Source organism: Cavia porcellus, unplaced genomic scaffold (genome assembly GCF_034190915.1).
Source record: "Cavia porcellus strain 051 isolate PalLab524CR breed Dunkin Hartley unplaced genomic scaffold, mCavPor4.1 scaffold_10, whole genome shotgun sequence".
Taxonomy (NCBI): domain Eukaryota; kingdom Metazoa; phylum Chordata; class Mammalia; order Rodentia; family Caviidae; genus Cavia; species Cavia porcellus.
The window spans coordinates 4,349,623-4,364,153 of record NW_026947493.1 but is presented as its reverse complement, the minus strand read 5'-3'; the positions used below and the strand labels follow the sequence as shown (position 1 = coordinate 4,364,153).

Below are 14,531 nucleotides of genomic sequence, written 5' to 3'. Positions count from 1 at the left end.
CATATCAGGACAGAGTCAGTCAAATCAAAAGGATGGACATAATAGATAATGTAAAAACAAAATACAAGGTGATCAACAATGGCTACCATACTGCCTCTTGCTCTTTTAAGAATTGCCAGTTATAATAAAATTGAAAAAACAGTACAGAATTAAACCAAAGCATTGGAGACATTACAGGACTTTAAAAGTAGGTAATAGTCAACCAGAATGGGCGTCATAATGAATCTTATTGTCTTCACAGTTGTTGCCTATACTTTCGAACTTGGTACTATCAAACAAAGCAGAATAAGGGAAAAATCAGTCAAAACAAGATGGTGAGGGCAATACAGGGTTTCAAATCAAGTTAATAGGAAATCAAAGTAGGTTACTGTAATGCATCCTGTTATTTTTTATCCTATTTTTTAAAACTATTTTTTAATACCCCTTTGAGACTTTAAAATTTCAGGACTTCCCACACACAGTGAAGTTTAAAAAAAGTACTAAGGGTTGGCTTCAGGGAAATGAGGATTTGCATATCAGGTAGACCATTACAAACAAATTTCGTAAAGTGCCCAAGATTTAGTTTCATCATCTGTAAAATGACATAATTGTGAAGATTAACTGTGATATGTAAAAAATGAATGTATTTAATATTTGGCATAAACCAATTAAATGATTTATTTCATAATTACATATGAAAAATCATAATTTTTTAGATTCATGAAAGTAGTGCTTTACTTTTATCTCAAACTGTCTTACTTAGACTTTCAGTATTATGCTACCAGGTTTTAATCAACATTTGCTAACCGTTTACTATTCACAGGCCACTGTGGCAGAGAACAGAGATACAAAAATAAATCAAACAGAGCTTTTACAGTACTTAAGGGTAAATGGAGAAATGAAATTGACACTGGGTGCTAATGTGTAACACTAATTTTTTAAAAAATCAAGAACTTCAGAAATTTGCAGAGAATAATTATGACAAAGACCAGGAAAGACTTCATGTCAAGGGAAAATGAAAGGAAAAATTGGAAGTTATCACAAGTTGAAATGTTTGGAATGTAACAGAAACATCATAAACCAAAGAAAGGAGTCTCCAAAGTATCTGTTGCAGTTGGTTCAGTTGCTTTAGTTTCATGTGTTTAAAGAAATCAGGAGTGAATCCTGATTAGAAGGCAGACATAGGAGAGATTTATAGAACCTGGTATCCTGCATGAAAAGGTTCTGTTTAGACAGGGAGTGGTCAATAAGTGATTTATAGTAATCTGGAAGCTTCGCATAGTGTTTGTTGAGCAGAGAAAAGATTACAAGTGAAAAGAACAAGAGAGAAGTTGAGAAAGCTGTCCACGAGGCCAGAGGTGAACCCCAGCCACGGAAGAGACAGCTGAGTGGCAGGAGAAAGCTGAGAGGCTCAAGGGCTTCTTTGGAGACTGCGTTTCCGTATCAAGCCCAAGAATGTAACCTGGATTTCTTTGGGGGACAATTTTTGGATGTGCTAATAGTGATAAGTGAGATAGAGGCTCTGTATCAACTGAAGGAGTGAGAAAGAAGAGCTGGTCTAGGAAAATGGCCAGAGAAGTGGGGAGACAGTGATGCGTATGAGAGGAAGACCTGGCTATGACTGAGTCTGAAGTTCACTTCACTGTTTCATTTGTTTTCCATCTTTGGCTGCCATTATTTCTTTACTGTTTTCTTGTAGAGCCTAACTACAATTTTCTGTCTCCATTTCCCTGAGCCCTCATCATTTATTAAAGGAAGATTTTCTTCACATCAGCTCTAGTCCATGATATTGAGGAGTAGATCCCATTTTGCTGTCCATGAAAAACAAATCTACACTCTTACAGGGCTGCTGAGTTACACTCAGAAAAAGAGAGTTCATAGGAAGTAGAGACACCCTTGTCAAAGGGGAGAGGAGTCAAGAGACTGGGGGAGGGAGGGGTGTGGAGGAAGAGGGATGAGAAAAGGAATTAAGCTGTGATATGTGCATGTACCAGCCCCACACAAGCAAAGCAAACCCTATATATTGAACACAAGTATAGTACTAATAACAATGTTTTGTTTTGTTAAAGAATGAGAGAAGGTATTGTTTTGGGGTATTTGTCTATTGTGTTGACTCTACTTCCTATAAGCCAGGCACTTAGGGACCATAATTTTGGGGTCCTGAGAGAAAGAAAAGTAGAAATCTAGATTCCCTAAGCACTCAGTACATTCCTGCCACAAACAAGGCAGTAGGACATTATGCAACCAATGGGTGATTTCAAATGATGGATTGCTTCCAGGTGCAGGACATACACAGTGAAATAAAAATATGTACAAGGCACCAGAATCTTAATATCTTAAATTCTTGGATAGTCTCCTACAGTAAAAATAATTGAAGGACAGCTCCGCAGCAGCTCTTCATGCATTTTAAAGTTAGTGTTATGAAAATATTTAGACCTAATTGAGACAGTATAATGAACAATATATAGCCTTCCCTTTACTCGAATGAGTATCACTATTTGGCCAAAGGTTGTAAATTCTTTTTCTCCCTTATACTTTTTTACTATTGCAAAGCAAATATCAAACTTGTTGAAAAATAATTGTGTATGCGTCTCTAAATAGCAAGAATTTTTTGACATAACAGGCATGTACAGATTCTTAATATAATCTAGTACACATTTCGCATACACTTTTCTCTGATTGTATGTCCCTTTTCAATTATTTTGTCCAAATCAGGATCCAAAAGGTCCCCATGTCATTTTTGGTTATCACATCTGCAATGAATTATGGGGATGTTATTTGGTTATTATGCTGCAAACAGTCATGTGACTTTTTCTTGACATGTACATTATTACTGGAAAAACACTATATATCATATTTTATAACTACATTGTTATGATATTTTCTATGTCAAAAGTAACATTATATATTATATATCATATAACATTTATCCAGCTACTGCATAATGGACAATTACTATATATAGGACATTCCAGTGGGTGCTGAGTTTGATGCAAAGTGTTTTTAAATCATAGTCCTTGCCACCAAGGTTTTACAGTCTGAGAAAAAATTAAAATAAAAACATGAAAATATAATGAGAGAAATGGCAGTATAAATTATTAAAGTGGTAAAGATATTATGAGTTTATAGGCAGAAGTATATGGCTTAGAAGAGAAGTCTTTTTGGAAGTTTGACAGGTGAGATGCCTGAATTATAGACCAGCAATTTAAAGAGGAAGGTAGGATGAAATGGAAAGAAAATCAAAAGTTCATTTTATGATTGTAAAATTTGGAAAAGAGACATAAGCCTTACATATGGAGAAATTGAAAGCTGTATAAGAATATAAGGAAAGTGGTTCAGTGAAAAGCAGAATGTGTGTGGAAGATATGCCTAAAGGGTCAGTAGGAGCAGGTTTGGAGGACATTGTATGGTGGCCTAGATAGTTTGAACATTGGCCTGTAGACCTGGAAACCACTAGCTCCATTTGTTTTCACTTATATGGGAGACTACTGTATATTACACAAGCATAGATCTTTCATTAGTAAGCAAAATGCACCAGCTTATTTCATAAGGGAAGTTAAGGAACTGTTTATGTATTCTAATAGCAATAATTTTCAAATATTTACAGCAAACTGGCAAGGTAACAATGTTTTATTTTACCCAAGAGCTAGATACTCCATTTAGGGGAATACAAACGAATGGGAGCAGATTTAACCAACACCCATGTGCAGCAGTCAAGAGACCTTCATGAAGCAAGACTCAATTGTAGCACAGGATAAAACAGCAACTCAACAAATTCAACATAACAAACATAGGCAATAATGACACACTAGCTCTGCAAACCTCAAACTCCAATTATTAGTGTATTAATTATAAAACTCTAGTCACTATTGTAAAATGTCTGCTTTTCTGCATATCAGTTAAAACATGCATTGACCTGTAACTTCTGTCTTTGCCAGAAAATCCTAACTGATTTTCATTAGCAAAAGATTCTCAATGGCAACCTAATTCCCAAGGTCATCAAAGAAAATACACATTGAATATAACATAGCTTTATTGGTAAGTAATTTTCTTTTTGTACATTTATTCTTTAATAAATGATAGATGTATAAGTTTTTGTGTGTGCCCACATATGCCAGATGTTTAGTAGGCTTTTGAAAAAAGCACACGAACAGTGCTGTCATATTGTTCTATAAGCTCATATTCCAATACAGATGATTTAATGTACACAAATAGAAATCAAATTATGCACAGGATGGAAATACAAGCAGTTGGATTAGTTGAAGGCTTCTCAACAGCAACACTGTTGATTTGTTGACCAAATACTTCTTGGAGATGGGCAGCTGACACCACTTTTTGTTATGGTGGCTGGGTACATTTCTGGATCATGCCAAATGTCCCTGGGACTGAATTAAAAATCACTTGCATTTTTTAGCCACTGAAAACAACTTCCAGTTCAGGAAATTCCATAGAGATACCAGAGCTGATGTGACCAGATTGAAGTAGAGAAAGAGGCTAAGCTCAAAATGGAGAAGCAAATGGATAAACAAATACATATTATTTCCAGGAGTTGCCCTGCGTTTGGTGTTTGGGAAGTGGTTAATGAAACAGAAGGTTGACTCTGTAGAAAGCAATCAAATGATTTAGAGCTGGATATAAAATACAGAGAGTGCTGTTTTTTTCTGTAGAGCTGCCATTGTAGCATGAAAGTGAAAGGAAAAAGCTGTCATTTAGAAAAAAAGTAACGTGGCAATTACAGACATAAAGACAAACAGCTAAAGACATAATTAGGCTGAAATCAGAGAATATATCTGGGCACGCGTACTTCCCATGAGATAAAACAGGTAGTCACCTCTGTCGCCTGCCTCTGTGTTGAATGTCATAGTTGTTGGAGTGGTTTTCTCATAATGGAATTGACACTTCCTGATAGGGCTGATGGACCAAATCTCAGGTGTTGTGGGCGGAGGAGTCACTGAGTGGGAAGTTCTGCTGTTGTTGCAAAATGATGGCATTGTCTGCAACAGCAATGGCCCTGGGATGCAGAAACAATGAATAATCTCGTTCAAGAAAAGCAGTCCATTTAAATCCAAGGCCTGGGCCAAAACCGTGCTCACTGGTCACCTACAGATGAGGAATTCTAAAATTAATCTTTGCACACATGGGGATTGTCACCCCACAAGCAGACAAAAGTCTCCTCATTTGAAAGTCTCCTCATTTCTCTTATACTTTTTGAGACATTCGATCTTAAGTATGTTTTGCTTCTTCCATTTGCAATATGAAATGTTAGGGGAGGACCTGATTCCCTCTGTGTAACACAGGACTGCCCTAAAATCTTCATTTAAAAGTTTCTGCCCCCATCCTCCTGTACTCAGTGTGGGTAACTACTCTTCTCTGAGAAGATTTACTATCCTGCTGAATACTAAAACCTCTCCTTATAGATGATACGGGTTTAAACTTAGGGAGAAAAGGAGGCAGCGATGGCTGCACCCTCATCTCTGCACTCCATCATTTTCTGCTCCTCCAGGCCACCTCTGATTTAGATCCTCGGCAGGAGAATTTTCTGAAATCACAAAAGCTTGTTCAGTGTTCACCAGTGAACTGGTATATTTACTCTGGGATTCATTAAAACTTTCATTTTTGAAATTTTAACTATATTTGTTAGATCCCCAAAATTAAAATGTGCTTTTTTAGAGAAATATATAGCTGTGATGAAGTAATAATAAATCAACTAGATTAAGAAATGGGAACCCATAGAAACTGATAGATAAATTTAACTTCAGGCATAGAATTTTGATTTGTTAAAAAAATCTACTTTCTCAAGCAGAGAATTGAATATGGTAGAAAATCAAGAGTTTTTTCTGACAACTGGATAGAAAATAATTGGAATAAATTTGAATAAGTGGGACAAGAGCTACTATAATAGTCTAGATGCTGTGCATTTATCAGAAGCGATTTTTTAAGTATTCCCAGTGTTAATGACATTGTATTAGACACAAATTAATGGTTACTTGAACTAGGAAAGTGACTACAGAAATAGAAACAATCTCACTGAATATTAATAAAATGATCAAACCAATTCAGGGTTCATATTTCCTTGAGATCGTTATGCCTACACTTATCAGACTTTACATACTCAAAAATGATCCATGGTGTTGGAATGTGTTTCTAAAATAATGTACATCAAGGATTATGGAGAAAGGCTGGGGATATAGCTCAGCAGCATAAGTGCCTTCCTGGCAAGCGCAAGGGCCTGAGTTTGACTCCTGATACCAAAAACAAACAAAAGAGCAAAACATGGGGAAAATTAATTTAGCTAACTGTTGTAGATCCACGGGTCGTGAGTCCACAGCAAAATGCCATATGCTTCTGAGTTCAGTGGCACTAAGACGACGGCCAAGGAAAGTGGCACAGAGCAAGGTGGGTCCCTCTAGGCTTCATTAAAGCCTCTGTTCCTGTCAGTCGCCAGGAAATCGAAATCCATCCCAGGCTTGCAAGAATGCTTTTAGTGAGAATGGAGCATGTTCATTAAAGAAAACCTGAATTAAGCCAAATGGCCAGTGTTATTGATCGTTTCTGTCCTTCTGGATTTAGAATGGGAGTGGTTTTTTAAGGGTCCTAAAAGCTATTACCAGTACTTTTCTTTCTTAATAATAATAAAAAAAAACTCTCTTTGAAACCTTTTCAATCCTAGTATATAATTTTAAATTTATATTAACCCCCCCCCCCAAAAAAAGACAAAATACTTACATTGTTAGAAATTTCAATTTTGGTCCTAAGTCTAACTTTAGCTTAAAGCATGGGTGAGGGTAAAATATACAAATGTGGCTGAGGAATGAACAAGTCATTGTTCTAGTTTACCAATATGCTGTTAACCACTTGGGATGTCTAAAATAATACTAATTATAATATGAATTACCATGACAGTATTTTATAAGACTTTAAACGATAATTTTTTTATATGTATCTGTTTTGGAAGGACTTTTGGATGGTTTAAAAAGAATTAATGACTTACTGATCTATTTTAAATGTGAGTAATACAAAGTATGTCAGTCTTTATATTAATATTATACTATTTTGCAGCAAGACACGAAAATTTCTTTTTGCAACATACAGAGGGCCTCAGTATGTTTTATATCTTTTTAATTTTGATTTTTAAAATTTAAGTTCTATTTATTTTTAACTAATGCTCAAAACATAAAATGAGAAATATGTGATATTTTGCTGCATGTATGTATGTGTAGTAGCAAAGCAGATGAAACATATTTCCTCATTTTCATTTCCTTTTGGTGAAATTCTCAAAATATTTTACCTTTTAAAATACACAGTATGTTACTATTATTGTATATATTATTTTTGTAAGAAATTGCCCATGAACACCAACTGTTTTTCCTTACTTTTGTATTTAATCCAGCAAAGAGAGAGAATTAAATTGGTACATCTGAACAGCGCTTCCAAAGAGGAGACACAACGGCTAGCCCAGGGCTCTGCATAATACAATTGTTTCTCTCTTTCCAGTATATTTATAATTCTCACAAAAACTTTAGTAGATTTTAAGAAAGCAGCAACATGACTATGATTTCTTTCTTATTTTATGAAAAAATACCCATGACCTATAACCAAGTAAGAGAACAGCGATAGTTGTTACACTGCATGTGTCTGTCTTCAGAGCAGTTGCTCAGTACAAGACAAAAATCAAAAACGTTCTTAGAAAACAAGAAACAGACAGTAACACAAACTTTCTTTTCAACAAACTAAGATAACCTAGAGAGATAGATAAAATATTCCACATCAGGTAAAAGACACGGAGTAGTCTACAGTTATTACTATTCTTTATAAAAATTCATTAAATGTTTCTCGTATTTTGATAGTTCTAGAAAGTCTTTTTAAGTTCACCAGTTGTTTGTCTTGAGAGTATTTTAGTCAAAATTACTGTGCAAACCCTGCCCCAATTTTCTCTTCCTGCTTTTCCCTAAATATCTAAGTCTGGAAAGATTGCCCCTCTTTAGTTACTAAGTATGATTTATCTACTTTGGAATAAAAAAAGAAGCACTGAGAAACCTGCAGTGCCTTTTCTGCTTCAGTAAATAGGTCATACTTTGTCAAATTCTGAATATATTAGGCTTTTATGGATATCTCTTTTTCTCAAATGCTAAGTTGCTATATTAGATATTAAAGGGTAATTTATTTTGTTATAAGTAGCTTTTACACAGATTTTTAATCAATCATGAATACTTCAAAAACAGATAACTGAGAGATAAATTAGAATGTTTAAGGAAGGAGTACATTGTTTTTCATTTATCTTTGTGTGATTACCACTGCCTTCAAAATATACAGATGATTTTTGTATCCTGAGATCTATAGGATATCTGCTTTGCTAATTTTCTATGACAAAGATGAATTTCAGGTGTTCCATCCTTGAGAAAAATATACTAATGACCTGTCATAAAGTAGATTTTACCAATGGGGAGGTCAAAAGTAACTATTTTCATAATGACTTAAAGGATGGCCATTATGAAACTACATTTAAACAAAAGTATAAAATATTTGTACTTAAGAATATGCAATTGTAACTAATAACCTATAAATTTTTAACTTTATCTGAGTTTTAATTTCTTAATTCTATATTATTTTTCAATATTGTTTATGTTATAACCCAATTTATTGTGGTAAACTGAGGTGGGTTCGTGAGCAACAGTATAGGAATCCACGCAGCCAAATTGATAAATTTGAAATTTAATTACCTGAGCTCAGGACCACTCATATATAGACCCCCACCATTTCAGAGTCCAAATAAGTGGCACCAAACTGGAAAGTTACAGAGTTTTTAAAACAGAGAATCACAGAAGACATCCTGTTGGAAACAGTTCAGCTAGAACCTTACATTAATTTTGGTTGACACCTGTATCCTGCTTCTTTCGTTGAGCAGACTAATTTTTCTCTTGTGGGTACAGCTCATTCTGCTTTTCTCATGGGACTCATACCCTGAGTAATTTTCCATTTTCCTGGGTCAAATACAGGGCATTAGTTAAATGCAGGGCTCAAGATGGCGTCAGTTATGCCAAGCTACAACATAAACTAGCATTATTCTACTAAACTTCTCAAGAAAATGAAAACATTATACATACACATTCTAACTTGAGAAGATATTTTTGTTCTAAAATGTGCCCATCATAATCCCTGAAATAAATATGTGTTTTCTTCCTCCTTTTCTCCATGCTATTTATCATGATGAGTTTTTTTTGACTTGGCTTAATTCTCACACCATTTTTTAAAGATCATTTGGTGTTAAAATAATACTTAGATACGTTAAATTGCTATTGGTCCTACTCTGACTTGGAGCCAGTTCTGTCCCATTAGCCATTCTTGTCTTCATCTAGAACATTTTCATCATACTGTTAAAAATGACAACAGCAGGTTTGGTAAGCAAAGGAATGATACATGGCATGACGACAAACGACAGTGACTGTTTAAATTTCAAAAAGTATTACATTAAAAGGCACATTGCCATTAACTCTCTGGATGCTCTTTACTTAATGACACTGTGAATTCACATCAAATTATGGCCAAAATTCTAATACACCAAGGCCCAAAGTGTGTACATGTGCTTCTCTGTGCCCACTGCTGCATCTTACAAAGCCTCCGTGTAGGCTCTGCAGGATGAACTACCAATGGTTCACAGTGTAATCAACATACACAGTGAGTTGTAACTTTTTAAATTAATTTAAAAGATACATTGCTATCACTGCCCCTCAATCAATATATAACTCCTCCCACTCCCACCTTGAACACACTTATCCCATTATTTTTGCCATTTTCTGGAGCAGGTCTAGAAGTTCGTTTCTGTGACTGTCTTTTGTTGCACTGTCCTGACTGCCTTGATGTCCTAAATCAGTTCTAAACATTTATGTTTCATGATCATGTTGCCCGTGCAGAAGAACCAGAAGTTGCCCAGTGTCAGATCCAGTGAATAAGGTAGATTAGAACACAGAACAATGTTGTGAGCCTGCCTTTCTGTTCAGTGGACCTGAATAGCAGCACTCACCATGGCTTTGATGCCACTTGATAAAGACACTCACAAAAGAAGACTTTAAAAATTGCTTCAGAAAGTGACAAGAATGGTGGAGCAGGTCTATTCAAATATAAGGGAGCATTCTGAAGCAGAGTAATGGCAAAGCACCTTCTACTGTGATGAAAATAACATCTACTATGTCTCCAATGTTTTGGTTTTGTCGGTTTTATTCTTTACTGTTTTGTTCAATTGTATTATAACTAATGATATAGGCAATTCTATTAGAGATAGCGGGAGGCATTATGGTAACCATTGTTGATCACCTTGTATTATGTTTTTACATTATCTATTATGTCCACCCTTTTGACTTGACCGATTCTGTTCTGTTATGTCACATTTGGTTTTACTCTCTTCCAAAAAAGTAATAAGAACCGTGGGAGCAATGAAACCCAAAATGTGCAATAGTCATTGTACAAAAGAGAGGAAAAGAAAGTGCTCCAAACTATATAACTGCATGTATATTTAAGTGTATAAGATAGAAAATGATATCACAGAGTTTTATTGGATCATTGAACAGAACTGTTTGCAGTATCATTGATGGAATGTCCACTTTACAAGCTTTAATTTTGTGACTTGAACAATTATTTCTAAGATGACAATATGTAATCCATCAACTAGTGATTTCCTACTGTTCATTTTTTTTCTGTAAATCTGTATAACTTGTACCCTTTCCCTGCTTTTTTTTTCTTTTCTCCTTAAATAAAATTTAAAAAAAAGAAAATAACATCTACTGTGTATGTTGATAATACCTTCATATTTGGACACATGTGTGAATATTAATACCTTCACCTTCTTCCCTTTTTTGTATTTGTTTCCATATTATTTCCCAAAACTGTTTTTACATGCTAAGAGAGTAGCACAGGAAGACTTGGAATGAGATACCTGTTGGGTAGCTACACTCCCTGATTGGTTTACAGCTTTCTGCTCTCCTCTAGTTTTGGTGGAAAGACCATGGTAAGGAAAAACCATCTGAAACAACTTCAGAGCCCAGTCTCATCTCCTGACGATCTGTGCTCCCTCCTAAGTACCCTATTTATTGTACAAAACAAATAACTAATTTAACTTCCTGCCTGTCCTCCCTCTTCTTCTGGGGGCCCTAATGAAAGAAGTCATAGGTAAATTTCTGCCATGTGCCTGCACTTACTTTTAACATTTAAATAATCCCCTGCATCTCCCAAATCAGAATGCCCCAGCATGGCATTCAAAACCCAGTACTAATGTATTTACTACCGTGGATGTAACCACTTGTCACAACTCAGCAGAGAGCTATTTTGTACAAATAAACTTAACAATGAATACATCTGATATTCAGGCTGAACTCCCACTTATTCGAAGATACTTTCTGACTCTTCTGACCCTCCCACAAATTCACTGGAGAATGCCACATGCTACATTATTTAGTTTTTGTCTTTGTGTTTTGCTTATTTGTGTCCCCATGAGTATGTGTATTTCTTTATGGAAGAAACATGTCCTGTTGTCTTAATAACTCTAATACCTAAAACTGTAGAACGTGTAGAACATGTTCATAAAGTGATGACTGAGTGGAGTGTTTCTGATAATTGTGAAGCATACTGATGTATCTCTTGCAGGTAAAATGCTGTCTTTCATTCTTCTCTTTATCCTTCTTCCACCTTCTGCAACTCAGATCAAAAGTTAAGCTCTTCAGAAGCTTGGTCAGATGCCTGACAAACAATGAAAGGGTTGTCAGTTTGGAGTTCCAAGCAAAGAATTTGAAACAATTCTTGCCTCTTACTAAGGAATGTAAAAGCAGCAGGCTCAAAAGACACAAGTGACATTGCATGCAGAATTCTAACCTAACCTTCTCTATTCAGCTCAGCCCTAGAAATACATGCTTGACTCTGAGACCTACACCTTTGGGTCAGTCAGATGCCCAAGTGTACAGCTCAAGCTCCGCCTGCCTGGTGACAGGACAGCATCTTTCCCCACTTTCCACTCTGGTCCCTTCTTCTCTGACCCAGTGTCTGGAAATCTGGGACTTAAGGGATAAAATTATGACTCCCGGGGTAGCTATCCTGTGCTTCCTCATCTCCTGCATCTTCTTAGAATCTGCTCTGCTGTCAGAGCATACCGCTCTGTTATAATAACATAATCTTCATTGCATGTTAACTTTTCCCAAGCAGCCTTTGTCAACCGTGTCTATCTGGTTTGGTTTCAGGTACTTTCCGCCAATGAATTCTGTTCATCTGAGAAGATGTTGGAATCTCCAGTAGTTGGAACTAGGCCTTCACCAAAAAAGCAGTCAATCATTCTTGTGCTTTTGCTCTGCCTATTGGAAGTGTTCATTTGGCTCCAGCTGCAGCCAACTTTGATGGCCAATGATCTTCAGTTACCAGACCCTACCATATGTCTGTAACATTGTTAAATAAACAAGTGTTTAAAATAAGAATGCTAGATTTCTTCTACTCTAATTTCTTACCAAATCAATCAATATATACAACTAACTGAAGAGGCAGGATTAAGAAAGTAAAAGTCAACCTTTTGGTCACCATGTCATTGTATAGAACTGTATCATTATGTGATTTTGTTAACCCTTTTATGAGATGGAAATTAATACAGAATCTTTCTTCTGAGCATATTAAAATATGTATTGATCCACAAGCCTGTAAATGATCTAAATTAGTGTTTGAGAGAAACCACCAATTCAAATGTAGCAATATAGAGCAACTGTAAGATCACATTTAACAAAGTAAGCCCTGTAACAATGTATTTCCATTGACAGTAAGTAAAAGTAATGTAGGCTCTTACAAGGAAAGTTGAAATTTATCAGACAAGGCTTTTCAGGAAAGTAAATTTTCACTATCCATTTCATCTTTATTTTCAAACACATTTATCTTTATTCCCAGATTAGATGCTCTGCACTTCAAAATTCAGTTCTTCAGTATTATTACTGATTTGTCAAGTCAAGAATATAGAAACCTCTTTAAAACAAATGCAGATGTAATATCCAAGAACTCATTTGCCCAAAATGCTGAGTAAATTCCCTGTAGGCAATTTCCAGGATGTGATCTTTAATAAAAGGCTGCATTATCTCACACAGAGGCTATTTCAGCCCAAACCCTCTTTCTGTTAAATGAGTGCTGATTCATGCTTCCCCCTTCTTCAGAGACACTGGAATCCTGTTTTCCTTTTTTTTGCCACAAAAATGGGAAAATTACAGGAATTGCAATATTTACTCTTCAGTTACACAGGAGCATATGAGCAGTGCAAGAAGATATGCTAAATTAAGGATAGCAAAGCTGCCTGGAAATGCTGCTTCTTAAATAATATTTGGGACATGGGACCTTTCCTGACAGGAAAGAGTGAGGACTACTCGGTTATGCTCTCATGTGTATTTTGGTTTGTTTTGATGGAGAGAGCTGTGAGCTCTGTTGTCTTCAAAGATTCAAGTGAGACAAGTTTGGATTAGAAAAATCACACATGCCATATTGAAGAACATCAAATGAATGTAGTTTCTCTATAATGGCTACAAGCAGAGTCATATAAACAACACTATCCCTAAAATTTCAAGGCCATTTAAAGTACTAGATTGTGTCAGAACTCCTTAAAAATTAATAACCGTACTATTTTTTCCACCTTCATTGTCTTTTATATGCCAGACAACTGTGCATGTTAATTAGATAAAACCCACAACAAAACCAGAAAGTTGGTGCAAGTCTTACATGTTGCTAGTTCTTTGAATCACAAAACAACTATTATATTTGCTTATTTTCAAAAACTAATGGTATACTTTTGAAAGGGACTAGAATAATAAAAAAGTTAAAATTCCAGTTTATTCAGACTTGAAATCAAATGAAAACTCTCTGTAAAATATACAGTATGCATAAAAGGTGTGCAGGTATTTAGAGGTAACGACAAATCCTAAAAAACAGAAGGTCCAAAAATACTCATAGGGCGAGAGAACTAAAATAAGAAGGGGAATAGGCAGGGGAAACATAATTTCACACACACACAGTTTTCAGTGGAATGGAGACAGATCCTTATTGTTTGGCAGTTAAAACAAAATGAGCAATTGGTTTGGAGCAAAAGTTTTACATATGTAAAAAGGAGACAGTCGAAGAGATGTGTGAGGCCACCTCGTGGACCTTCTTGGAGCTTGGACACCGAGAAGGCACTGATTTAACAAATAAATTAGAATCTGCTAGTCGAATGACATGATAGTGGGCTCATGAACATTTCTGGGAAAGATCTGAGCTCGAAGGAAGGGTAAGAGATAAAATTTGAGAAATACAGAGTAGATTAAAGCAGAAATAAAGCACTTTATACAGTATTGAAATAGAAAAGATTACACAAGTGACAGTGAATGTGAACTGCAGGCGAGGCTGTGAGAGGTTTACAAGGGAATAAAACTGGACTGAATGGCTGATGATGTGGGAAGAGAAACAATTCACCAAATAAGATGGTTGGGTTTAGGAAAAGCTTATGCTCTGGGGTTTAAAGACTGTAGTACAGTCCTTAAGTCACAACTCAAGTTACATCAGACTTC

General features: G+C 35.7%; 1 protein-coding gene across 7 annotated transcripts in view; it reads left to right on the top strand.

Annotated features, from left to right (window-relative positions):
• The window catches only part of Khdrbs2 (KH RNA binding domain containing, signal transduction associated 2), a 636,480-nt gene extending 624,046 nt beyond the window's left edge, over window positions 1-12,434 (top strand). For 6 of the 7 annotated variants that reach the window (XR_010050030.1, XR_010050028.1, XR_010050029.1 and 3 more), the window contains 3 exons: window positions 3,918-4,017; window positions 6,285-6,375; window positions 12,204-12,434. The gene's annotated coding sequence lies outside the window, so the exon portion shown is untranslated. The remainder of the gene's footprint in view (window positions 1-3,917; window positions 4,018-6,284; window positions 6,376-12,203) is intronic. The other variant, XR_010050023.1, reaches the window with a different exon arrangement.
• The last annotated feature ends 2,097 nt before the right edge of the window (window positions 12,435-14,531 follow it).